At 36.7% G+C, this 26,988-nt stretch overlaps 1 protein-coding gene across 2 annotated transcripts in view; it reads right to left on the bottom strand.

The window, feature by feature from the left end:
* Positions 1-26,988, bottom strand: part of GABRG3 (gamma-aminobutyric acid type A receptor subunit gamma3) — a 729,891-nt gene that overhangs the window by 318,148 nt on the left and 384,755 nt on the right. The window contains exon 1 of one of the 2 annotated variants that reach the window (XM_039218220.1): positions 21,186-21,217. The exons of the other annotated variant lie outside the window; for it this stretch is intronic. The gene's annotated coding sequence lies outside the window, so the exon portion shown is untranslated. Of the gene's footprint in view, positions 1-21,185; positions 21,218-26,988 lie in introns of those variants that run through there. 2 annotated transcript variants of the gene reach the window in all.

The following is a 26,988-nucleotide window of genomic DNA, read 5'->3' on the forward strand; positions in this document are numbered from 1 at the left end:
GTAACTTCTAAAAATTAGAAAATTACTTTCCAACGCTTCCCTCCTTTTCTTTACCATAGAAGATGGCCAAATTGATTGGTTAGTAAACAATAGGGACTTGGATACGGGGCTTGCAAAAGACATATACTCCCAAGAAACAGAGGCTCTCTTCGTTGGATCAGCAGTCACCTGGTACTGATGGATAAATGTGTTAGTAAAGGAATTCACTAGAAGTTTTCTTTATAAAATGGTAATCATAGACCCACGCCAATTAAAGTCTACTCAAATATCTCAGTTATGGGCAAAATGTTAGTTGAAAGTGTCAGAAGTAAAACACAAAGTTATCCAAAAGTGTTCATAACATTTGTTCTTAAACACAGTTTCTGCCACAAGTTTCACAAGTTATTTGTGAAAACAGACATAAGAATTCCTTTTATTTGTCCATGGCCTTGGCCATGTGACTTAATAGCAAATGTAACAGCAGCAGAAACTTGGAAAATCTTAAGTGCTGGGGCTAGCCCATCTTGCTGCTCTTGGGGACCCCAAAACCACTACCAAATAAATGAGATAGGTCCATCTGCTGGAAATGAGAAACGCCCATATAGTCCCAGCTCAAGTCAAGACAACATATAGAGAGGTAAGTAAAGCCATCCTTGACTAGCCATCCTAGATCAGACACCTTACCAAGTCAATCCAAGAATAATGAAAAATAATAAAAACTCAGTAGATTTTAGGATGATTTGTTACACAACAAGCTAAGTGATAGGCTCAAACATCAGATGTTACATTTTTAGCATTATGGTTTTCAATCCCAATCCCTTTCCTGGAAAGTTTAGCCCTTCACGGTGTGTGACCTTCACATCATCAAATCTACTGAACCTATAGCAAAGTTGGGCCCAATTTAAATAGCATCTTTATTATCCTTTAGCTATAATCTCTTTATTCTTTACATCATAGCATGTGTTCTTTGTGGTGTGGAACAAAATTTTAATAACCAGTACGGTTCTCAGATATCATTTTGGGGTTGTTATATAGGTGTTTATGAGTATTCCATTTGTATTTAGGGACATTGCTTGGAATTTATCTATAAACTGCAAATACCTCATTATTATTCTCATTTGAAAATTAATATAATAGTTCACCCCCTAAAAAGTTGTTATTTATTATGTTTTCACAAAGGGATTGGAATCAAATGATGAAAATGCCACTGTAGTCAAATTCATGGCTAAAGCAGTTGATATTACAGGGAAAGCAGAGCAAAGAGAACCAGTCATAAGTAAAAAATCACAAACACATCTTCACTGAAATAAAAACACAGACATCTCACTACAGAGGATATCAATGGCATTTGCACATCCAAAATAAAGAGAGAATGTCATAGAAATAATTTCCATTTATCACTACTTGATGATACTTATCATCAAGATAAGATAGATACTATCAGGGACTTTGTTTTCATCTCTGAAACTTCAACAATGGTTTAAACACTTTATTTTGTTCTTTTACAGATAATACAAGAAATGTGCATTAATATTCTCATAGTTGTGTGATTTTAGTCCTCAAAAAGGGTATTGAATGCCTTCTAAATGACAGAACTGGGAGTGTTTCTGGGAACCCACATGACTAGAGATAACAGCACAAAGTGAAGGCAGAGGAAGTAAGTTTCTTTCTTTCTTTTTTTTAAAATTAATTTTTTTTTAAGACAGAGAGACAGAGTGCAAGCAGGGGAGGGGCAGAGAGAGAGGGAGACACAGAATCTGAAGTAAGCTCCAGGCTCTGAGCTGTCAGCACAGAGCCTAATGCGGAGCTCGAAGTCACAAAGTGTGGGATCATGAACTGAGCTAAAGTCGGACGCTTAACCAACTGAGGCACCCAGGCGCCCCATTTTCTTTTTTTTAATTAATTAATTAAATGATATTTATATATTAGTTTTTAAATTTCATCCAAGTTAATTAGTATATAGTGCAATAATGATTTCAGGAATAGAGCTCAGTGATTCATTCTCTATATATAACATGTAGTGCTCATCCCAACAAGCATTCTCCTTAAAGCCACTTGCCCATGTAGCCCATCCCGCCCAACAAAACCTCTCCAGCAATCCTCAGTTTGTTCTTTGTATTTAAGAGTCACTTATGTTTTTCCTATTTTTATATTATTTTTGCTTCCCTTTCTTTATGTTCATCTGTTTTGTATCTTAGATTCCTCATATGAGTGAAGTCATGATATTTGTCTTTCTCTGACCGACTAAATTTTTCTTAGCATGATACACTCTAGTTCTATCCACATTATTGTGAATGGCAAGATTTCTTTCTTTTTGATTGCCAAATAATACTCCAGTGTGTGTGTGTGTGTGTGTGTGTGTGTGTGTGTGTGTGTGTATGCCTATCTTCTTTATCTATTCATTGGTCGATGCACATTTGGACTCTTTCCATACTTTGGTTACTGTCAATAGTGCTACTATAAACATTAGGGTGTATGTGCCCCTTCGAAACACCACACCTGTATCCTTTGATTAAATACCAAGTAATGCAATTGCTGGGTCATAGGGTAGTTCTATTTTGAATTTTTTTAGGAAATGCCATACAGTTTTCCATAGTGGCTGCACCAGTTTGCATTTGCACCGGCAGTGCAAAAAGGTCTCTCCTTCTCTGCATCCTCGCCAACATCTGTTGTTGCCTGAGTTGTTAATGTTAGCCATTCTGACTGACGTGAGGTGGTATCTCATTGGGGTTTTTATTTGTATTTCCTTGATGATGAGTGATGTTGAGCATTTTTTTATGTGTCATCATTTGGATGTCTTCTTCGGAGAAATATCTATTCATGTCATTTGCCCATTTCTTCACTGGATTATTCACTTTTAGGGGTCAGTATTGATACGTTCTTTATAGATTTTGAATATTAACCCTTTATCTGATATGCCATCTGCTAATATCTCTTCCCATTCTGTCAGTTGCTTTTTAGTTTTGCTGATTGTTCCTTTAGTAGTACAGAAAATTTTTATCTTGATGAAGTTCCAATACTTTATTTTTGTTTTTGTTTCTCTTGCCTCCATAGCCATGTTGAGTAAGAAGTTGTTCTGGCTAAGGTCAAAGAGGTTTTTCACTGATTTCTCTTCTAGGGCTCTGATGGCTTTCTGTCTTATGTGTAGGTCTTTCATCCATTATGAGTTTATTTTGGTGTGTGGTGTAATAAAGTGGTCCAGTTTCATTCTTCTGCATGTAGGTGTCCAGATTTCTCAACACCATTTGCTGAAGAGACTGTCTTTATTCCATTGGATATTCTTTCCTGTTTTTTTTTTTTTTGTTTGTTTGTTTTAAGATTAGTTGGCCATGTTTGTGGGCCATTTCTGGGTCTCTATTCTCTTCCATTGATCTATGTGTCTATTTTTGTGCCAGCACCATACTGTCTTGATGATTACAGCCTTGTAATACATCTTGTAATCTGGAATTGTGATGCCCCTAGCTTCAGTTTTCTTTTTCAGGATTTCTTTGGCTATTTGACGTCTTTTCTAATTCCATACAAATTTTAGGATTGTTTGTTCTAGCTCTGTGAAGAATGATGGTGTTATTTTAATAGGTATTGCATTGAATATGTAGATTTCTTTGGGTAGTATCAACATTTTAACAATATTTGTTCTTCCAATCCATTAACATGGACTAATTTTCCATTTTTTGGAAATTTCTTCTTCAATTTCTTTCATAGGCTTTCTCTAGCTTTCAATGTATAGATTTTTCACCTGTCTGGTTAGGTTTATTCCTAGGTATTTTATGTTTTTTGGTACAATTGTAAATGGGATCAATCCCTTGGCTTTTTTTCCTGCTGCTTCATTATTTGTGTATTGAAATCAACTGATTTCTGTGCATTGATTTTATATCCTTTGACACTGTTGAATTCATGGGATCGTTCTAGCAATTTTTTGGTAGACTCTTTTCAGTTTTCCACATAGAATATCATGTTGTTTTCGAAAAGTAAAAGCTTGACTTCCTTCTTGCTGATATGGATGCCTTTTATTTTTTTGTGTTATCTGACTGCTGAGGCTAGGACTTTCAACACTATGTTGAAAAACAGTGGTGAGAATGAATATTCTTGTCATGTTCCTGACTTTAGGGGGAAAGATCTCAGCTTTTCCCCATCAAGGATGATATTAGCAGTGGGTCTTTAATATATGGCTTTTATGATATTGATGATCCTTCTATCCCTATTTTCTTGAGGGTTTTTATCAAGAAAAGAAGCTGTATTTTGTCAAATGTGTTCTCTGCATATTGAGAGGATCATGTGGTTCTTCTCCTTTCTTTAATTGATGTGATGTATCACATTAATTCATGTGTGGATATTGAACCAGCCCTGCATCCCAGGTACAAATCTCACTTGATCATAGTCAATATTACTTTATTATTGGATAAATGTTGGATCTGGTTGTCTAGTATCTTGTTGAGAATTTTTGCATCCATGTTCATCAGGAAAATTCGTCTGTAGTTCTCTTATGTAGTGGGATCTTTGGTTTTGGAGTCAAGGTAATGCTGACCTCATCGAATGAGTTTGGAAGTTTTACTTCCATTTCTATTTTTTGGAACAGCTTCAAAAGAATAGGCACTAACTCTTCTTTAAATATTTGGCAGAATTCCCGTGGAAAGCCATCTGGCCCTGGACTCTTGTATTTTTTGAGAGAGTTTTGATTTTTAATTCAATTTCTTTACTGGTTATGGGTCTCTTCAAATTTTCTATTTCTTCCTGTTTCAGTTTTGGTATATGTTTCTAGGAACTTATCCATTTCTTCCAAATTGCTTAATTTATTGGCATATAATTGCTCATAGTCTTCTATTATTGTTTGTATTTCTGCAGTGTTGGTTGTGATCTCTCCTCTTTTATTCATGATTTTTTTGGGGGGTGTCTTTTTCTTTTTCTTTTTGAACAATGTGGCTTGTAGTGGTTTATCGATTTTGTTAATTCTTTTAAAGAACCAACTACTGGTTTCAGTGATCTGTTTTAGTGATTTTTTTTAATTTTCGAAATCATTGATTTCTGCTCTAATCTTTATTAGTTCCTGTCTTCTGCTGGTTTGGGGTTTATTTGCTGTTCTTTTTTCTAGTTCCTTAAGATGTAAGGTTATGTTGTATATCTGAGCCCTTTCCTCCTTCTTTAGGAAGACCTGGATTGCTATATACTTCCTTCTTATGACCACCTTTGCTGTATCCCAGAGGATTTGAGCTGTCTTTTTTTTTAATGTCTATTTATTTTTGAGAGAGAGACAGACAGACAGACAGAGCATGAGTAGGGGAGGGGTAGAGAGAGAGGGAGACAGAGAATCCGAAGCAGTCTCCAGGCTCTGAGCTTTTAGCACAAAGCCTGATGCAGGGCTCAAATTCACGAACTGTGAGATCATGACCTGAGACGAAATCAGACGTTTAACTGACTGAGCTACCCAGGCATCCCTCATGTTTACATTTTCATTGGGTTTCATGTACTTTTTAATTTCCTCTTTAATTTCTTGGCTAACCCATTCAATTATAGAATATTCTTTAATCTCCATGTATTTATAATCTTTCCAATTTTTTTCTTTTGGTTGATTTCAAGTTCCATAGCATTGTGGTCTGTAAATATGCATGGTATGACCTCAGTCTTTTTGTATTTGTTGAGTACTAATTTGTGTCCCAGTATGTGATCTATTGTAGAGAATGTTCCATGTGCACTGGAGAACAATGTGTATTCTGCTGCTTTAGGAAGAAATATTCTGTTAAGACCATCCAGTCCTATGTGTCATTCAAATCCATTGTTTCCTTGTTGATTTTCTGTTTAGATGGTCTGTCCATTGCTGTAAGTGGGGTGTTGAAGTCCCCTACAATTATGGTATTATTATCAATGAGTTTCTGTGTGTTTGTGATTAACCTACATATATTTGCATTCTTCAACACTGTGGGCATAAATGTTTACAATTGTTAGATCGTTTTGGTGGATAGATCCCTTAACTGTGATATAATGCCCTTCTTCATGTCTTGTTATTGTTATTTTAAATCTAGTTTGTCTGACATAAGTATGGCTCCTCCAGCTTTTCTTTAATGACCATTAGCATGATAGATGGTTCTCTATCTACTTACTTTCAATCTGAAGGTGTCTTTCTGTCTAAAATGGGTCTCTTGTAAACAGCATATAAATGTTTTCTTATCCGTTCTATTACCCTATGCTTTCTGATTGGAGTGTTTAGTCCATTGATGTTTAAAGTCAGTACTCAAAGAGGGGTGCCTGGGTGGCTCAGTCGGTTAATCGTCCGACTTTGGCTCAGGTCATGATCTCATGATTTGTGGGTTCGAGCCCTGCATCGGGCTCTCTGCTGACAGCTAGCTCAGAGCCTGGAGCCTGTTTCAGATTCTGTATCTCTCTCTCTGACCCTACTTTGCTCTCTCTCTCTCTCTCTCTCTCTCTCTCAGAAATAAATAAAACATTTTTAAAAATTTAAAGTGAGTACTGAAAGAGAATAATTTATCGTCATTGTGTTGTTGTCTATAGAGTTGGAGTTTCTGGTGGTGTTCTTTGATCCTCTCTAGATTTTGTTACTTCTGGCCATATTTATTTGTTTTGTCTTTTCTTCCTCAGAGAGTCCCACTTAAAATTTCTTGTAGGGCTGGTTTAGTGGTCATGAAATCCTTTAGTTTTTGTTTGTTTTTATCTCTTCTTCTATTTTGAATGACAGCCTTGCTGGATAAAGAATTCTTGGCTGCATATTTTTCCAATTCAACACATTGAATATATCCTGCCACTCATTTCTGGCCTGCCAAGTTTCTGTGGATAGGTCTGCTGCCTAACCTGATCTGTCTTTCCTTATAGGCTAACGACTCTTTTTTTCCCTTTGGCTGCTTTCACAATTCTTTTCTTGTCGGTGTATTTTGTAAATTTGACTATGATATGTCTCATTGATGGTTAGTTTTTGCTTAATCTAATAAGAGTTCTCCATGCTTCTTGAATTTTGATGTCTGTGTCTTTCCTCATGTTAAAACTATATTCTACTATAATTACTTACCTAAACCTTCTACCCCCTTTTCTCTCTCTTCATCTTCTGGGACTCCTATGATTTGGATGTTAATCGTTTTTAATAAGTCACTGAGTTCTCTAATTCTTGCATTGTGCTCTTTTGCCTTTGTTTCCCTCTGTTTTTCTGCTTAATTATTCTCCATAATTTCATTTTCTATATCACTGATTCATTGTTCTGCTTCATCCACCCTTGCTACTCTTGTAACCATTCAAGATTGCATCTCAGTTTTAGGATTTTTAAATGTTTATTTATTTAGAGAGACAGAGAGCACCAGGAGGGGAAGGTAGAGAGAGAGGGAGACAAAGAATCTCAAACAGACTCCAGGCTCTGAGCTGTCAGCCCAGAGCTCAACATGGGGCTTGAAATCATGAGCCATGAGATCATGACCTAACTAAAGTTGGATGCTCAACCAACTAAGCCACCCAGCTGCCCCTCTAACACTTTTAATTTCATACTGACTAGATTCTACTTCTTTTATCTCTGCATAAAGGGATTCCATTGTTTTTTCCACACCAGCTAGTGTTCTTCATATCATGATTCTAAATTGTAGTTCAGATATCTTGCTTATATCTGTTGATTAAGCCCGTGGCTGTTATTTCTTCTTGTTTTCTTTTGGGGTGAATTCCTTTATTTTGTTATTTTGGAGGAAGAAAAATAACTAATAAAATAAAAATTAAAAATTATAAAATTATAAACAACATCAAAATTCAAACAAAGGAAGCTAGATCCTAAGTGTGTTTTGGTCTGGTTGTTGAAAGAAGCTTGATAGAAAAGAGAAAAAAGGGAAAGAAAAGAAACAAAGAAAAAAAGTGAGAAAAAGTTAAAAAGTTTTTAAAATGTATACCATAAAATAGAATAAATGAAATGAAGAAATTGAAATAGAATTTTAAAATTACAAAAAAAAAAACCATAGTAAAAGTAATTTTAAAAATTTTAAGTAAAATATAAGGAAAGTTTTCTCTTTCTGTATTCAAGAAAAAGAAATGAAGGGAAATAATAAAGAAAAATATTAAACTAAAGCAAACAAACAAAAAAAACCACCTTTGATGAAACAGCAAACAGAATGAAACCTGAAGTTACATCTGGTTTCTCCTGGAAATCAAACTATGACGTCCTTATAGTCCCTAAACTAAGCAGGTAGAGAGGCTTGTGGTGGTCTTCCACGGCATGTGCTTGGGAAGTGCAGTTGGGTGGGGCTTGGTGTAACAGCTCTGTTCTCCTCTAGGTAGTACTGCTCAGCTTACTTGGGTGGATTGGTGTGGTGATGCTCAGGAGAGGTAAACATTGTATCACTCAGCTTCCTAGTTTCAAGAATAGGAACTCTGCTTCTCATAGACCCGCAATCAAGCACCCCTTCTTTGTCTCAGGCTTCTGTCCACTCCTTTCTTCTACGCTGTCTGTGTCCAAGCCATCAGCCTGTCAGGCAACATCTCCCTTCTGGATTTTATTTCAGATGGGGCTATATTTCCAAACTCCTCACTTCTGAGGGCCCTGTGGCTTTGACCCTCTCAGATCATCTGAAGAGTCTCCTGAGCAATGACTGGGTGCTGGCTTGCTCCAGAGAATAGTTGTGCGATTGCACAATGGCAAAGGTTCAGCGATTATGGCAAGTCACAACACACAGCTGGGGCCAGGTTTCACCACACTCTGGCATCTTTGTTCCAGCCAGCAAACATAGCTGTTCTCTGGAGTCTGCTGGACCTTTGTCTATGGGGATGCCATATGTCCTCTACCAAGTGCCTTCCAAACGGGAACCATTTCCCCCTGTGTGGCCCATGGACCCCTTGGACCTCACTGCCTGATGCTGGGGATTCACCCTTCCTCCCCACCAGAGCACCCCCAGGTAATGAGCTCCAGAATTTATGAGTCTTTGCTCCCACTTATAGAGCCCTAATGGTATTGAAACCCTCTCCTTTCTCCCCATCAGTAGTTTGGGGAACAGATTTCTTGTTCAGTCACTTGTGAGTGTTTTCACTCTTTTTCCCCCCCTCCAGATACTTTTTTGTGGAGCGCTTTTCCTGTATTCTCCCAATGTGACACACATTCCCCCACTTTCTCTGTCCTCTTTCCACAAAAACAGCTCCCTACCCTCTGCTGCTTCTTTCTCCCCAAGTTTACCTCTCTGCACCACGTACCTGTCAAGTTCTGTAGCTCAAGTGATGCAGATTGTTGTGTTAATACTCAGATCAATTTTCTAGGTGTGCAAATGGTTTGGTGCTGATCTAGCTGCATTCTGGGGACAAGAGAAGCCAAGAAATTCCATGCTGCTCCACCATCTTGGCCCCATCTTCCTCTATTAGGGAGGTACCTTTCAAAGCCACTTCTTTCTCCTAGGTTTTTAAAAAATTAGGATCATCCCAAGCAACTTCATGACTCCAAACACAAGGGACTGGGAGCACCCAGGTCTGACTGTCCACTCAGACTTATTAGCCTCATCTTCTCATGTTGTTTCTAAGGGGAAAACTAAAAACCCCACTGCTCCTGTTATACTTTCTGCTTCCTCTCCCAGTGTGTCCTGATGAAAGCATAGCCTGAAGCCAGGCTGCCTGGGTTCAAATCCTGCCTCACCACTTAGAGCAGTGAAAACTTGAGCATTCTGCAAAACCTTTTCATGCCAATGGTTCTCTGTGCAAATTGGAAAAATTATGATCCATATGTCATTTTTAATTCCATCATAGAAATATATAGTTTGCACTTAACACATTAAGGCAATTTGTTTCTAAGAAATTATTTAGTCATCTTCATATAGTCCTAATTTTAAAAACCATTTGAAAGATTATTCTATGTATGTATATGTATACATATACATACATATAATTCAAATGTATATTAAATATATGTAACTAATAAATATACAAAATAATTCTATAGATATACTAATTTATGAAAAAAAGTATGCCTGGCCATGGTAGAAGTGAGAATCTGAAGTATATCACCTTTAACAAATAGTCATGACAATGTGGCTCTCTTTTTATATCACTGTGCAATCATTGGCAGAGACTGTTCAAAATTATTGCATATACAGAGAAGTTTAAGAGAAGTATCTTAGTCACAATGCTTACAAGTTAATTTCTAGTTCATTAGTGCTTTGGAATTAAGCAAGGCAAACTTTCCCATCCATTTTGAAAGGTAATGCAAATGATGTGCTTTTTCACTGTAAGGTATACTTTTTGCATGGAAATATGTAAAGAAAATTAGGGTAAGTGTAGGTGCTTAGATGCTTGCCTAGGTTCTAAGGCAGCCCCTTAAGCCCCTAATTTTTCTGTCTATAAACACACAGCCTGTGGTGTTTGGCTTTCTCCATTAATGCCCATGGCACTAGAGGAAGAACATTTTTAGGGACAAATGTGCAGCCACTTGGACCTTAACCATCACAAAAGAGTCAGGTAAGACCCTGAATGGCTCTTCCCCCTATTTTTTAAATATTAAAATTCTGAAAGATTTGCACCTTCAATTTTCTGGGATGTCATCTTATATTAAGAAAAAAGAGTGTCATATGTATAACTTTCTCACAGAATGTATGAAACCCTGAAATTGAAGATGTGAATCTTTCAGAACTTTAATATTTGTACGGAAGCACAAAAGACCCTGAATAACCAAAGCAATCTTAGAAAAAACAAAATCGGAGGTCTCACAATTCCAAACTTCAAGATATACTACAAGACTGTAGTAATGAAAATAGTATGGTACTGGAACTAAATAGACTTATAGAGCAATGGAACATAATAGAGATCCCAGAAATAAACCCACCATTATGTGGTCAATTAATCTATCTATGACAAAGGAGAAAAGAATATGCATTGGAAAAAAGACAGTCTCTTCAACAAATAGTGTTGGAAAAACTGGACAGCTACATTCAAAAGAATGAAACTGTGGCACTTTATTACACCATACACAAAAATTGATTAAGAATCTAAATGTGAGACCTGAAACCATAAAAACCCTAGAGGATGACCATAGCAACATCTTTCTAGATATGTCTGAGACAAGGGAAATAAAAGCAAAAATAAGCTCTATTAGAACTACACCAAAATGAAAAGCTTCTGCACAGCAAAGGAAACAATCAACAAAACAAAAAGACAACTTACAGAATGGGAGAAGATAATCCAAATGATATTTCTGATAAGAGATTAATATCTAACATATATAAAGAACTTAAACAACTCAATACCAAAAAAACCCCCATATCATCCAATTAAAAATGGACAGAAGTCCTGAACAGACATTTCTCCAAAGAAGACATACAGATATCCAACAGACACATGAAAAGATGCTCAATATCACTCATCATCAGGGAACACAAATCAAACCCACAATGAGATGTTGCCACACATCTGTCAGAATGGTTATATTATCTGGTTATATATCAAAAAGATAACAGATGAAAATTGTTGGTTAGTATGTGGAGAAAAAGGAACGCTTGTGCACTGTTGGTGGGAATGCAAACTGGTGCACCCACCATAGAAAACAGTATGGAGATTCCTCAAAAATCTTAAATGAGAACTGCCATATGATCTGGTAATTCCACAACTGAGTATTTACCCAAAGAAAAATGAAAATGCTAATTCAAAAAGATATATGTATCCTTATGTTTATCATAGCATTATTTACAATAGCCAAGATATGAAAGCAGACAAGTGTCCATTAACTGATGAATATATTTTAAAATGTGAGATATATACATATATATACAATGGAATACTATTTAGCCATAAACAAGAATGAAATCTTGCCATTTGCAACAACACGGTTAGATCTAGAGGGTAAAATGCTAAATGATAAAAGTCAGTCAGAGAAAGACAAATATGACATGATGTCACTCATATGTGTAATTTAAGCAACAAAGGAAAAAGAGAAATTAAACCAAGAAGCAGACTCAACCATAGAGAAAAAATTAATGGTTTACCAGAAGTGTGGTGGGTGGAGGATAGAGATGAAATAGGTGGAGGGGATTAAAATTATACTTGTGATGATGAGTACAGACTAATGTATAGAATTGTTGAGTCATTATATCATACAGCTGAAACTTGTATAGTATTGTATGTTAATTATACAGGAATTAAAAGTCAAATTAAAAAGATGACTTTTTAAGAGTATGTGATTTTTTTTTTCTAGAAAAATTATACACCACTTTCCTAGTATACCTTCTTTCTAGATAAAATCCTTTCTTGTGTTATCATTTGTATGAAATACGAGTTTTAAGAAGTTCTAGGAAGTTAAGTATTAGTACGGAATGATAAATGCATTTCCTTCTTTCCATTCAAAGTACTGGACACCACTCATTCTTCAAATATTTGTGAACATTCCTCTGTAAGTATGTCTTGCAAGTACTCTCTCATACAGGAAGGATAATTTCTGAGTGTAGGAAGTGAAGTTAGTGTCCGCTGACATTAGGATAGTGCTAACACATACAAGGGAGTTAGAGAGTGGTGCTCTGTGACCAAGACAGGGACACAGGCCCAGAATACTCCATAAATAATTAGGTCTGTAAATTGATTTTTTAAATGGACAATGGGACCCCATCAGTAGGCTCAGCATAGTATAAAATCATGAAAAGGAGATGAAAAAGGCCTGATTTCTTGGTGGGCTGTGGTCACATCACCATCCCATATGTGTCTGGTGTTCCTACTGATAAAGTAACCTCAGGATGCCTGATATCAAGTGATGACAAGTGTCATCACCAACTCACCTTGTTGGAAGAAAGTAGGGTTCATCTGACTAATGCAATGATACTTTTTACAAGTTGGTAGGACTCAGCTCACATTCTAAATAATCCATCCATGTGCTCACACTTTGCTGGGTATTCATAATAGTGTTAACATCCTTATTTTGCAGACAGAAACTAAAGGCTGGGTAATTCATCTACCTAATCAGTGACCCAGCATTGCTGGAGTCAAGTTGGTTTCAAATGTTTTTTCATGACTGTGTTCAGCAATAGTGAGAGGCTTGTGTCAGACCACCAGATCCACAGATAAGAGGCAAGATGTGGAAGGTGTGCCTTTTGGTGCTAGCCCCATTCCAGGAAGTCACATTCATACATGTAAACGCAAATCCATTACAAAAAGGATGCATAACAGATATTTAAAATCGCTCCAGGTAAAGTAACACGAAACAAATTGAGTCACAATCTGACTTGACCATCTGCATTATTCCTAGAGCATCACTATTATAAATAAAAAACACAATTTTTGATCTATATGAAATTAAGCCTTTTTAGCTCCTGGGACCTCATCAGTGATTTAGTAAACATAATATTCCAAGGCAGAGAAAGGAGGAAGGAGGTAGAACTCACAGTATTCTTCTCCTTTCCAACAGAGTGCCTGCATTACCTAATGGGACTTTAGCATTAAAGATGACTTTAAATATGTAAATCTCCCCTTTGTCACATTGCTTTATATGAGGCCCTACGAAGGTAACAGTGGAAAGTGAAAAAAATTGGCTTTCCTGCACATAAATAAAGCTACTGTAATTCTGTACTGGGTTACATTTTTAATACTTACAGAGACAGATTTCTAGTAGATTCCCTACTTTGAGTTACCTCAAAATGATGAAGTATTTTCCCTTTAGGCACTGCTCAGAAGTACTCACCACCACCAAACTTATGAGAATTTTAGAAGGGAAAATGGCTTAGGAAAACTTTGTAAAGGGAGTTGTATCAAGTGCATACATAAACAATGTTTTACTTTGTGTTATTTGCTTTTACCCTGGAAGAATTGACTTGGGCTCTTTCTCTTATGAGCATCCATAAAAATCAGTATTCCAGATTTCATAGTGCTGTTTTTTTTTTTTTTTAACACAATGGGTGTTAAAATGTGTTACAAGATATGTTAATAAGGTTCTATTTAAACAGCTTGAGCAAAGGATGTGAGGAAGAATTTTCTTTCATCTTTATTGAGATATAATTGACATATTCATTGTTAAGTTTTAAGAAGTACAAGGCATTGATACACCTTTATGTTGCAAGTAATCATCACCATAGTTTTAGCCAGCACATCCATTCTGCTACATAATTACCTTTTTTGCGTGTATGGTAAGACCATAAAATTCCTTTCTTGCCCACAGTCTCTAAGTCAGAATAAAAGGTGCTCTATCTGTAATTTAACAAGAGGACTTCTCAATCTTTTCTTTAGTTCAAAATCTTTGACAACTCCATGAGAAAATGCTTTGCTGTACAGCTTATCCCAGCAGTAAGTTGGTCACAGTTGGTAACCATTCCTGATCAAAGTTTATTGCCAAATGCATTAAAATTGTTTTAACATTTATTTATTTTTGAGAAACAGAGAGGAACAAAGCACAAGTGGGGAAGGAGCAGAGAGAAGAACACAGAATCTTAAGAAGTCTCCAGGCTCTGAGCTGTCAACACAAGAGTGCAACATGGGGCTCAAACACATGAACTGTGAGATAGTGACCTGAGCTGAAGTTGGACACTTAACTGACTGAGCCACCAAGGCACATTTATCTTCAGACTGAAGCATTCCTTTTTCTTGTTTTTTAGCATTTAGACAGGACATAGCAATTCTTTAGACATAACAGACCTCTAAATAACTTTGCACTAGGGGGGGGGTTCTCAATGAACACAAAGCACCTTTGAAGAATGTCTGGATGAGATTGAGATAAATGGTGGCTGAAACAGAAAATGACAACAGCTGACTCCCAGGCTTGGGTCCTATGAGTTCACCACTCAGACTGGCAAATACAAAGTGTTAGTCTAAACTAATTATCCAGGAAAGAAACTGTTGACCTCTTTTTCATATTGGAAAGAAATCCCCATAGTGGGATTGGAAGGCCATGTAGAAACTTTGCAAGCATTCTAAAAGACATCACACACTCAGGATGGATGCCACAGTGAATGGGGGAAGAGGTCAAGGTGTCAGTGCAGGGATGAGAGGACACACACATGGGAAGAACATGAGCTGGCACTTTGTAAAAGAAAGAGGTGATGCAGCATACAAGGAAGGATCTGGGAAAGAATTCTAAAAATAGAAAGGAGCTCAAAAACACATCAGACTCTAGAATCTCTGACCTAGAAAGATTAAAATAAGTAAACCAAGAGAGCACAACTTTATCAGTTCAAGGATTCAGGTTCACAGAAGAGAGGTTTGTTTCTAGATGGATAGTACTTTGTGACATCACAAGAAGAAATTCCTGAGGTATTGTTAATATTCTTCTAGTTAAAGATGTTAGATTCCTCACAAATATTTAAGAAGCAACTTTAATTTAGAAATTAAGATATAAAAAAGAGTATGTTGAAGATCACCACTGTCTCATATAAACTAGTAGAGATGAAAAGCATTGCTTCATAAAAGAGCATTCCTTATTTAATATCTATAGCCCAGATGGAAATCAGAGGTCATGACTAAAACTCTACTCCCTAAAATAAACTAAATTCATCATCAATCAGAGGAATTTCTCACGTGAAAAATATACACATTATATAGATAGTAGATACAAGATACTGATTATAAGCTTGAACATTTTAAAGCACCAATGAGTAGTTCACATATTTTGTGCACTCACTATACACCAGGGATTATAATTATGTGATAAATATTATTTTTAAAGTATGCCCAACTACCTATGAAGTAGATTTCATGACTTCCTCAACTTTCTATCCAAAGATGGTGTCAATGAATAGATATACTTTCTTTCCAACTAGAAGACAGGTGAACAATTTTCACTTTTTTTCGAAAACTCTAATGAATTATAAAGTAGTAAGTGAATGTAATTTACAAAATGAACTATAAGGAAAATATTCAATGTTATTAAGGTGCATTAAAGAAACATTAAAAAAACTCATTTATAGCTAATGTTTGAAAATGTAGATGAAAATGAAGACCATTTTAATTATATGAAAAGTCTCAACATTTTTATAAAAATATGTTTTATAAAAACGGTAAAAATATTTTTTAAAACACAGCATTTCAGAATGCCTGGGTGGCTCAGTTGGTTATGCGTCTGACTTTGGCTCGGGTCATGATCTCACGGTTCGTGGGTTCGAGCCCCATGTCGCGCTCTGTGCTGACAGCTAGTTCAGAGCCTGGAGCCTCTTTCAGATTCTGTGTCTGTCTTCCTCTCTCTCTGACCCTCCCCTGCTCATGCTGTCTCTCTCTCTGAGAAATAAATAAAAAATATATAAATAAAACACAGCATTTCATAGGATAAAAGAATTTATGTGCATAAATGTATTATGTTTCTTCTGTCACCATAAGAAGAGAAAGAATGATTTTGGTGAGAATTTTTAGCATTCAGGTTCCAATTTGTCAATTACCTGGAACTATAACACTAATAGGAATATCTCCATGTATTTATGTCCACAAATTTTATTGTCTTATCTCTTGTATTTTAGTCTGTCATCTATCAGAATTGTTTTTTTTGTGTGTGATAGATGTTAAGTTTTCTTTTCTTTTCATATGGCCATACAATTATCCCAATACTACTGACTGAAAGGGCTGTGTTTTTCTCGCTGCTTGGCAATACCAATTTTTTCACAAACCCAGTGTCTATAAATGCCCAGGCCTTTTTTCCAGTCTTGAATGTGTTCCATTGACCTGTTAGTGGACCTTTACACAGATACCACTAACTTAACCATTACAGCTTTCTAATAAATATTTATATCCAGTGGAGCAAGTCTTTCAAATTTGTTCTTTTTATTAAAAAATATACAGATGGTGGGTTGAGCAAAATAGATGAAAGAGAGTGTAAGATACAGGCTTCCTGTTAAGGAATGAATAAGTCACTGGAATAAAAGGCACAGTATAAGGAGTATAGTCAATGATATTTTAATAGTAATGTATTGGGAAAGATGGTAATTACACTTGTGGTGAACAGAGCATAATGTAAAAACCTGTCAAATCACTAAGTTGTATACCTGAAACTAATGTAACATTGTGTTGTCAACTATATTTTAGAAAGTATGCTGGTCATTTCTGATTATGTGCATACTAATACATTTTAGAATCAGCTTGTAAATTTTTACAAAAACAAAAACCACTGGGATTTTGAAGGGATTGCATTGGCTCTATGGATTACTGGATAATTGTCCTATTTCAATATAGAGTCTTCTAAATCCATTGACATAGAATATGCTGACCTTTACTTAGCTCTCTTAACTTCCTGATATTGGTTTATAGTTTATTACAGGGTAATATTCATCTTTTGTTAAGATTTCCTTAAGTATTTGATATTATATTTTATTTCTGTATTATCATAGAGCAAGCCACTCTTTCTGTGGATACACAGTTCCATAAATTTTAAATAGATATAGATATTTGTGTAACTATCAACATAATAAGGGCACAGAACAATTCTATCATTCTCCAAAATTATCTTCTGCTAAAGCTTTATCATACTTTTTCAGAATTGTTTTGGATAGCCTAGGTCCTCTGCCTTTCCAAATAAATTGTAGAATCTCTTGTCCATATCTACAAAACTCCATTTGGCATTTGGACTGGTGTTACATTAAAACTATGTATAAATTTATGTGGACAATTTATGTTTACCATAAGAATAAATGCAATGTGACTCATCATTTCTTTATGTCCTCTTTGGCTTTTTTTATTAGGACTTTTCACTTTCTATAAATTGACACTACATATTTTGTTACTTTTATATCTGAGTATTTCAATTTTTGACTGATTTTATTTTTATTTTTTTTCAAATGTTTATTTAGCTTTACAGAGAGCATGAGGGCATGAGTTGAGAAAGGTCAGAGAGTGAGGGACAGAGAGAATCCCAAGCAGACTCCATGCTGTCAGTGCAGAGCCTGATGCAGGGCTCAAACCTATGAATGATAATCATGATCTGAGCTGAAATCAAGTCGGATGCTTAACCAACTGAGTTACCCTGGAACTCCTCAGTTTTGGACTTATTTTAAATGATGTTTTCAAACTTTTCTATTTTCCAAAGTATATTTGTACTATACAAAATATATTTGATTCATATGGGGACTCAGATGGGAGAGAATGAAAAAAATGGGGAAATAAATGGGAGATTTTTGAGGTTTCTATGAATTACGAGTTATTTTCCAAATCCTCAAACCATACTAGAGTGTTTATTTTAGAAATTCTCATTGTCTGCAAAACAGTCCTGACTTCCAGGTTTGGACTTGTGTTGAATTCAGTTCAGGAGATCCTGGAAGAAAAAAAAAATGGTAAGTTCCTTGATCATTTGTGGTGTTCACACCACACATTTGTGGTGGCTTCCAATTTTGGTGTTCTTTCACAATTCATTTGCTACTATTTAATTTTCAGTGTTTCAAATAGCCATTGTAGGCACTATGTCCATGTTTTTTTTTTTTTTATTGTTGTAATGAAGTGGGGGAAAAAAAAAGAGTGAATAATGTTTATCCTGTCTAACCTAGAACAAGAACTTATAAATTGTATCTACTTAAAAAAGTTTATTTATTTTTGAAAGAGTGAGAAAAAGAGAGCACATGTAGAGGAGGGACAGAGACAGGGAGGTAGAGAGAGAGAGAGAGAGATCCCAAGCAGGATCCACATGTGAGGCTTGAACTCATGAACTTCAATATTATGACCTGAACTGAAGTCAGATGCTTAACAAACTGAATCATTTAGATGTCCCTATAAATTGTATCTTTAAGACATTTTAGTTTTAATTGATTTTCTGTTGGCATACAAAGAGTTAGTTATGAAATATTGACCTTATGACCAACAACTATGGAGAAACCACACATTGCACTTAAAAATAAATTTTATTGGATTTTCTATGTATACAATTATTCATTTCTAATTTAAATCCATTGTTGTTGAAAATTATACACTGCATTATTTCAGTACTTTTAAATGTATTGAGTCTTATATTATGGACTAGGATGTAGTTTTTCCTGGAGAATGTTCCATGTGCACATGAGAAAAATGTGCATTTTGCGATTTTTGGATGAGTGTTCTACAGAGAATTGTTAGGTTTAATTAATTTATACTGTTGTTCAAGTTTTCTATTTCCTTGTCGATTTGTCTTTGTTCTATCCATTATTGAAAACAGGCATTGAAGACTCCAAATACTATTTTTGAATTGTGTTATTTCTTCTTCATATTTTTTTTGCTTTATAAATATTTTGGAGCCTTTTTTAAAATTGAAGTATAGTTGACACATAATGTTACATTAGTTTCAGGGATACAACATAGTAATTTGACAATTTTATACATTATGCTATGCTCACTGCAAGCATAGCTATAATCTATCACCATAAAATACTATTATAATGTCATTGACTATATTCTGTATGCTGTGATTTACTTGGAGCTCTGTTTTTAGGTCCATGTATGTTAATATTTTCTTGATGCATTGATCCTTTTATCATTCTGTAATGCTCCTATTAAACTCTGGTAAATTTTGTTTTTCTTAAAATCAATTTTGCCTGATGGTGGTATAGTCACATTAGCACAAATGTTGACTATTTCCATGATAATCTTTTTCAGTCCTTTTACTGTCAACCTATTTGCATCCCTGAATCTAAAGTGTACCTTTGTGGACAGTATATAGTAGATAGGGTCTTTTCCATATTTTCTAATCTGACAATCCCTGCCTTTAATTAAATTATTTAATTCACTTATATTTAATGTCATTGATATGGTTAGATTGACATTTACATTTTCTTTTGTTTTTATATGATTCATACTTTTTTATCCTTTTGTTCCTTGTTTATATATTTATTTAAATTAAGCGGATGTTTTCTAATATTAAATTTGAGTTTCCACAGTAATTTTTAAATTGTATTTTTTTAAAGTTATATTTTTAGTTGTTAATCTCAGGCTTACAATATACATTTTAGCTTATCAAAATATATTTCAGAGTTACTCAATCTTATTAGGGAAATAAAGAAACTTTACTCCTACACAGCTCCATTTCCTGATTTTTATGTTATTGTTATATGTACAACATTTATATATGTTAAAAACTCAAATCATTGTTTAATTATTATTTTATACAATCTGTTTTTAAGAAAGCAGGAAGAGAGTATATATTATATTTACAGAGTTTGTTATATTAACCATCCTATTTATCACTTCTGATTCTTTTCATTTTGTTTAATGGATTCAAGTTAGCGTCTGATGTCAATAATCTTCATCCAATGCAGTTGTATTCTAATTTCCTCTATGCTTTCATTAATAAGTAATTAAATAAATATATACATATTATTTTATGCAATTATTTTTTAAATCAATTAAGAGAAAACATACTCAATTATACTGTATTTTATAATCACATAATTGCCTTTACTGGTGCCTTTGTTTTTTCATGTGGAATTACTGTCTAGGATCACTTGCTTACAGCTTTTAAAGGAGTGTCTTTTAGCATTTCTTACAATCAGGTGTCAACAACTGACACCCTCACTCCTAGGTTTCATAAGTTTTATTCTATGTAAGTGTGACTGAGAGGACTGAGGCTTCTTCTTTAGGCAGCCCCTACTCATGGTAAGAGCTCTACTCCAAGCACAGTGGGCCATAAATATCATGGGCCTCGGTAACGCTTATCCACTTCGTCTCTTGGTGAAGGTCCTGTACTAGAAGGGCAAGTCTATAGGACCAGGAACTATCCTCCTATTGTCAGTTCATAGAGCAGATTCACCTTGGAATATGTAGCATACCCCACCCCAGTTCCTGTTTCTGTCTAGGGTAGAGGTAGGTCATAGGGTTAAAGATCTCTAGAGCTCTGCCTGAAAGGATTGACTATTTCAAATGCCAGCAGCTTGCCCATTCTAGTGAAACTATAGCCCTTGGGATCTTCGGGGAAAGGGAACTCCAGTCTTACTGGATGCACCTATCCATTGTACAGTGCCTACATTTAAATTTCCATAAGATAAAGGTGGAAGTGAAAAGAAGAAAGGAGAGGGGGAAAGATGGCGGAGAAGTAAGGAGCTCCGTACTTGCACTCGTGCCCATACATCACACGGAAAAGATCTGAAGCCATTGGAAACCTTACAAAAACTGAGAAATTGGGAGAAAAAGGATGCAGAATCCACTGAGAACGCCTTCTAACATGAGTACGAACTGGGGAAGATAAAATCGGGCTGGGATTGGAGACTCCAGGGTCGGAGACGATCCCCCTCTACCCTCTACGGGGAGTGAGAGGGGAAAAAGAGAGAGTCCGAAACAGAAAAACCTCCTCTCCAGGGGAAAACCTCCACTTGGGGCATAGAAAGACCGTACTTGCCAAATACCTGCACACCAGGTCCCCTCGCGCCAACTGGTCGGGGGGTAGGGGGGCGGGGCTGAGCGCATAGACTGCTTCTTTGTGCTTGCTCCAGGAGGGCTGGACTTCAGAGTAGCGGCACGCCTGCCACCATTGTCCTCCAGGCGGGCTTGGGCCCCTGAAATAGCTGTGCGTGGACACTGGGCATCCGCGCTCCTGGCTGGCTGCAACTCTAGAGGGAAGGCAAAGAGCTAAAAACTGGGAAATTTGCCTGTGAGTTCGTGTTTTGGGTGACAAGCCATAGAAGGACCTGGTTTTCCTCACTCCGGCGGGCTCGGCGCAACCGGCAGGCAAGCCCCAGCCCATGCTCACCACCCCACCCAGAGAAGGAAGCAGCAATTCTGACCCCACCCCCAGAGGTCGGCAGGAGGCCTGGAATTGCCCCGAGGGGATAGTCTGGGACGTTGTATCTAAGGCAATTTCAGTGGGGCTCTCGGACTGGGATTTGGAGATTGGGACTGGCCTGAGTTGAAGAGTGCAACCAACTTTGGCTGCACCCTCGGTACGGGGAGTTTACACGCCCAAAAATGCGAGGTGCAGCGCTTGGTTCAAGAAGGGACTGGAGCACAGTCACTCTCCTCCCCACAACCGCCAAAGCAGAACTCCCGCCTGATGCATCGGATCCCGCCACGCACATCCCTGCTTGAGAGCTGCCCTCCTCCCTTTTTTTTTTTTCCCTTTTTTTCTTCTTCTTTCTCGTTTCTCTCTTTTTTCCCCAGAACACTGACCTGATTAACTCTGGTCGCTGGCTTGCTTAAACAATCATAACAAGTCCATTCCGTAGATGTAAATTCTACACCTACTGACATCTTCTTCTCTTTCTCTCAGGAGTAATTAGACTATATAGTTTCTCTGGATATTACCAGCATCCTTCTCTCACCTATCCAACCATATTCTACCCTTTACCTCTTTGAAAAAAGCTTCTTATCCCTTCGGCCTGTTCATTCTATTTCCAATTTTGCCTCATTACCACCCTGTCTTCACTCTCTTTCTCTATGCTCTTCAACCAGCACTGCATACACACGGCTATTTAACTATAGCTGGGAAATCCGGTTATATGCTTTAAACCGTTCTTTGTCCATCGGTTTCTTCTTTTTTCCTTTTCTTTTCTCCTTTTTGACCCTTTTATGTATTTTATATTCCCTATTATTCGCCCTCCCTCCTCCGTCTTTTCACTTAACTTTTTCGTTTTCCCTCTTGCTTTGCATGTTAGTTGAATTAGCCTGTGCGTTTGTGTGCTCCTGCTCCCTGTGTGTTTCTCTGTCGGTTTTCTTTTCCAGGGCTGCCTCAAGAAACAAACTAGAGTACACAAGGTGGAGAGTCCCAAATATCACTACGAATAGGAAAATAAAATAACCAAGTTCCGAACAAGAGAGACCAAGAGATACCATTCAAAAAACACTCTGAAAGGATAGGCCCTGGACAGTCAAAGAGTCTTCTTGGATACAGCAGCACTCATAGGTGCAGAGAGCATAACAGGTCTTTAAAACCAACAAGAGCCAGAAAATTAACTAAAATGACAAAATGAAAGAGCTCTCCTCCAAAGAAATTCCAAGAAGAATTGACAGCTAATGAACTGCTCAAAACAGATATAGGCAGCATAACTGAACAAGATTTTAGAATAATAATGGTAAAATTAATAGCTGGGCTTGAAAAAAACATAAGGGACATTAAAGAAACTATGGCTACAGACAGAATGGAAAATAAAAATAGGCATGAAGAATTAAAAAATACTATAAATGAGATACATAATAAATTAGAGGCCTCCAATGCACGGATGGAAGAGGCAGAAAGGAGAATAAGTGAATTAAAAGACACCATAATAGAAAAACAAGAAGCTGACAAAAAAAGAGACAAACTGATCCAGGAACAGGAAAGAAGAGTTCGAGAGCTCAGTGATACAATCAAACACAACAATATCCATATCATAGGAATCCCAGAAGAGGAAGAGAGAGGGAAAGGTGCTGAAGGAGTCCTGGAACAAATTATAGCAGAGTACTTCCCCGACCTGGGGAAGGAAGTAAATGTGGAAATACAGAGGCTCAGAGGATTCCCCTCAGACGTAACTTGAATCAATCTTCTGCATTGCATAGCCTAGTAAAAATGGCAAAATACAAGGACAAAGAGAGAATTTTGAAAGCAGCTAGGGAGAAAAGGGCCCTAACATACAAAGGCAAACCTATCAGAGGGGTGACAGACCTATCTACTGAAACTTCGCAGGCCAGAAAAGAATGGCAGGAGATTTTCAATGTGATGAACAGGAAAAATGTGCAGCCAAGAATACTCTATCCAGCAAGCCTGTCATACAAAATAGAAGGAGAGATAAAAACCTTTCCAAATAAACAGAAATTGAAAGAACTTGTCACCACTAAGCCAGCCCTACAAGAAATCCTGAGGGGCGTACTCTGAAGGAAATGTTGCAAGGAACAAAGATACCAGACACACCAACACAGACATGAACCCTACAAAAGATACAAAGACTCTAAACGCACATGTCTCAATAATAACACTGAATGTAAAGGGGCTGCATGCTCCAATCAAAAGAAATAGGGTAGCAGAATGGATAAAATAACAAAATCCATCTATATGCTGTCTACAAGAAACGCATTTTGCACTGGAAGATACCTTCAGATTAAAAGGAAGGGGATGGAGAAATGTATATCATGCTACAGGAAATCAAAAGAAAGCCGGAGTTGCTATACTTATATCAGACAAACTGGACTTTAAATTAAAGACAAACACAAGAGATGAAGAAGGGCACTACATAATAATTACAGGTCCATCCACCAGGAAGAACTAACTATCATAAATGTCTACACACCGAATAGGGGAGCACCTAAATATCTAAAACAATCACAAACAGAAACAAGCTACTAGATAAGAATGTGCTAATAGCAGGGGACTTTAATACTTCACTTACAGCAATGGATAGGTCAACCAGACAGAAAATCACTAAAGAAATAATGGACTTGAAAGACACATTGGACCAGATGGATCTGACGGATATATTTAGAACGTTACATCCTGAGGCCAGGGAATTAACTTTCTTCTCAAGTGCGCATGGAACATTCTCCAAGATAGATCACATACTGGGACATAAAGCAGCCCTCAATAAATACAAAAGAATTGAGATCATACCATGCACACTCTCAGATCACAATGCTATGAAACTTGAAATCAACCACAGGAGGAAGTCTGGAAAACCTCCAAAAACATGGAGGTTAAAGAACACCCTACTGAAGAATGAGTGGGCCAATCAGGCAATTAGAGATGAAATATAAAAATATATGGAAACAAATGAAAATGAAAACACAACAATCCAAAATCTGTGGGATGTGGCAAAGGCAGTCCTAAGAGGCAAGTACATTGCTCTACAGGCCTATTTCAAGAGATTACAAAAAGCGCAAGTGCAAAATCTAACAGCTCACCTAAAGGAACTAGAGGCAGAGCAACAAGAACGCCCTAAACCCAGTAGAAGGAGAGAAACAGTAAAATTTAGAGCAGAAATAAACAACATAGAGACCAAAGAAACAATTGAACAGAACAATGAAACCAAAAGTTGTTTTTTTGAAAAAATAAACAAAATGGACAAGCCTCTAGCCAGACTTATCAAAAAGAAAAGAGAGAGCACCCAAATAGACAAAATTATGAATGAAAATGGACTTATTACAACCAACCACTCAGAAATACAAGCAATTATCAGGGAATGCTATGAAAAATTATATGCCAACAAATTGGAAACTTAGAAGAAATGGACAAATTCCTAAACACACACTCACTACCAAAATTCACACAGGAAGAAATAGAAAACCTGAACAGACCCATTACGAGTGAATAAATTGAATCAGTTATCAAAAATCTCCCAACAAATAAGAGCCCTGGACCTGATGGCTTCCCTGGGGAATTCTACCAGATATTTAAAACAGAAATAATCCTAATTCTTCTCAAGCTATTCCAAAAAATAGAAATCGAAGGAAAACTCCCGGACTCATTTTATGAAGCCAGCATCACTCTGATTCCCAAGCCAGACAGAGATCCAGCAAAAAAAGAGAACTGTAGGCTAATATCCTTGATGAATACGGATGCAAAAATCCTCAACAAGATCCTTGCAAATCGAATCCAGCAGCACATAAAAAGAATCATCCACCAAGATCAAGTGGGATTCATTCCTGGTTTACAGGGCTGGTTCAACATTCGCAAATCAATCAATGTGATCCATCACATCAATAAAAGAAAAGATAAAAACCATATGATCCTGTCAATAGATGCAGAAAAAGCATTTGACAAAATACAGCATCCCTTCTTAATAAAGACTCTAGAGAAAGTCAGGATAGCAGGAACCTACTTAAACATCATCAAAGCCATCTAGGAGAAGCCTTCAGCTAACATCATTCTCAACGGAGAAAAACTGAGAGCTTTCCCCCTGAGATCAGCAACACGACAGGGATATCCACTCTCACCACTGCTGTTTAACATAGTGCTGGAAGTCCTAGCATCAGCCATCAGACAACAAAAGGAAATCAAAGGCATCAGAATTGGCAAAGAGGAAGTCAAACTCTCACTCTATGCAGATGACATGATACTCTACATCGAAAACCTGACAGACTCCACCAGAAGCCTACTTGAACTGATCCAAGAATTCAGCCAAGTTGCAGGGTACAAAACCAACGTACAGAAATCGGTTGCATTTTTATACACCAACAATGAAGCAACAGAAAGAGAAATCAAGAAACTGATCCCATTCACAATTGCACAAAAAACCATAAAATACCTCGGAATAAACCTAACCAAGGATACAAGAGATCTGTAAGATGAACTATATAAAACTTATGAAGGAAATTGAAGAAGACACAAAGAAATGGAAAAACATTCCATGCTCATGGATAGGAGGAATAAATATAGTTAAGATGTCATTACTACCCAAAGCTATCTACACATTCAATGCAATCCCAATCCAAATTGCAGCAGCATATTTCTCAACAAACTATCCTAAAATTTGTATGGAACCACAAAAGACCCCGAATAGCCAAAGTAATACTGAAAAATAAAACCAAAACGGGAGGGATCACCATCCCAGACTTTAGCCTCTACTACAAAGCTGTCATCATCAAGACAGCATGGTATTGGCACAAAAACAGACACATAGACCAATGGAAGAGAATCGAGAACTCAGAAGTGGACCCAAAAATATACAGCCAACTAATTTTTGACAAAGCAGGAAAGAATATCCAATGGAAAAAAGACAGCCTTTTTAACAGATGGTGTTGCGAGAACTGGACAGCAACATGCAGAAGAGTGAAACTAGATCATTTTCTCATACAATGCACAGAAATAAACTCAAAGTGGATAAAGGACCTGAACATGAGACAGGAAACTATCAGCACCCTAGAGGAGAAAGCAGGAAACAACCTCCTTGACCTCCACCGCAGCAATTTCTTACTTGACACATCCCCAAAAGCAAGGGAATCAAGAGTAAAAATAAACTATTGGGACCTTATCAAGATTAAAAGCTTCTTTATGGCAAAGGAAACAACCCACAAAACTAATAGGCAACTGATGGAATGGGAAAAGATAGTTGCAAATGACATATCAGATAAAGGGTTAATATCCAAAATCTATATGGAACTCACCAAACTCCACACCTGAAAATCAAACAACCCAGTGAAGAAATGGGTAGAAGATATGAACAGACACTTCTCCAAAGAGGACATCCAGATGGCCAACAGACACATGAGATGATGCTCAGCATCCCTCCTCATCAGGGAAATACA

Source organism: Hyaena hyaena, unplaced genomic scaffold, assembly GCF_003009895.1.
Source record: "Hyaena hyaena isolate Hyena2069 unplaced genomic scaffold, ASM300989v1 scaffold_752, whole genome shotgun sequence".
Classification (NCBI taxonomy): Eukaryota; Metazoa; Chordata; class Mammalia; order Carnivora; family Hyaenidae; genus Hyaena; species Hyaena hyaena.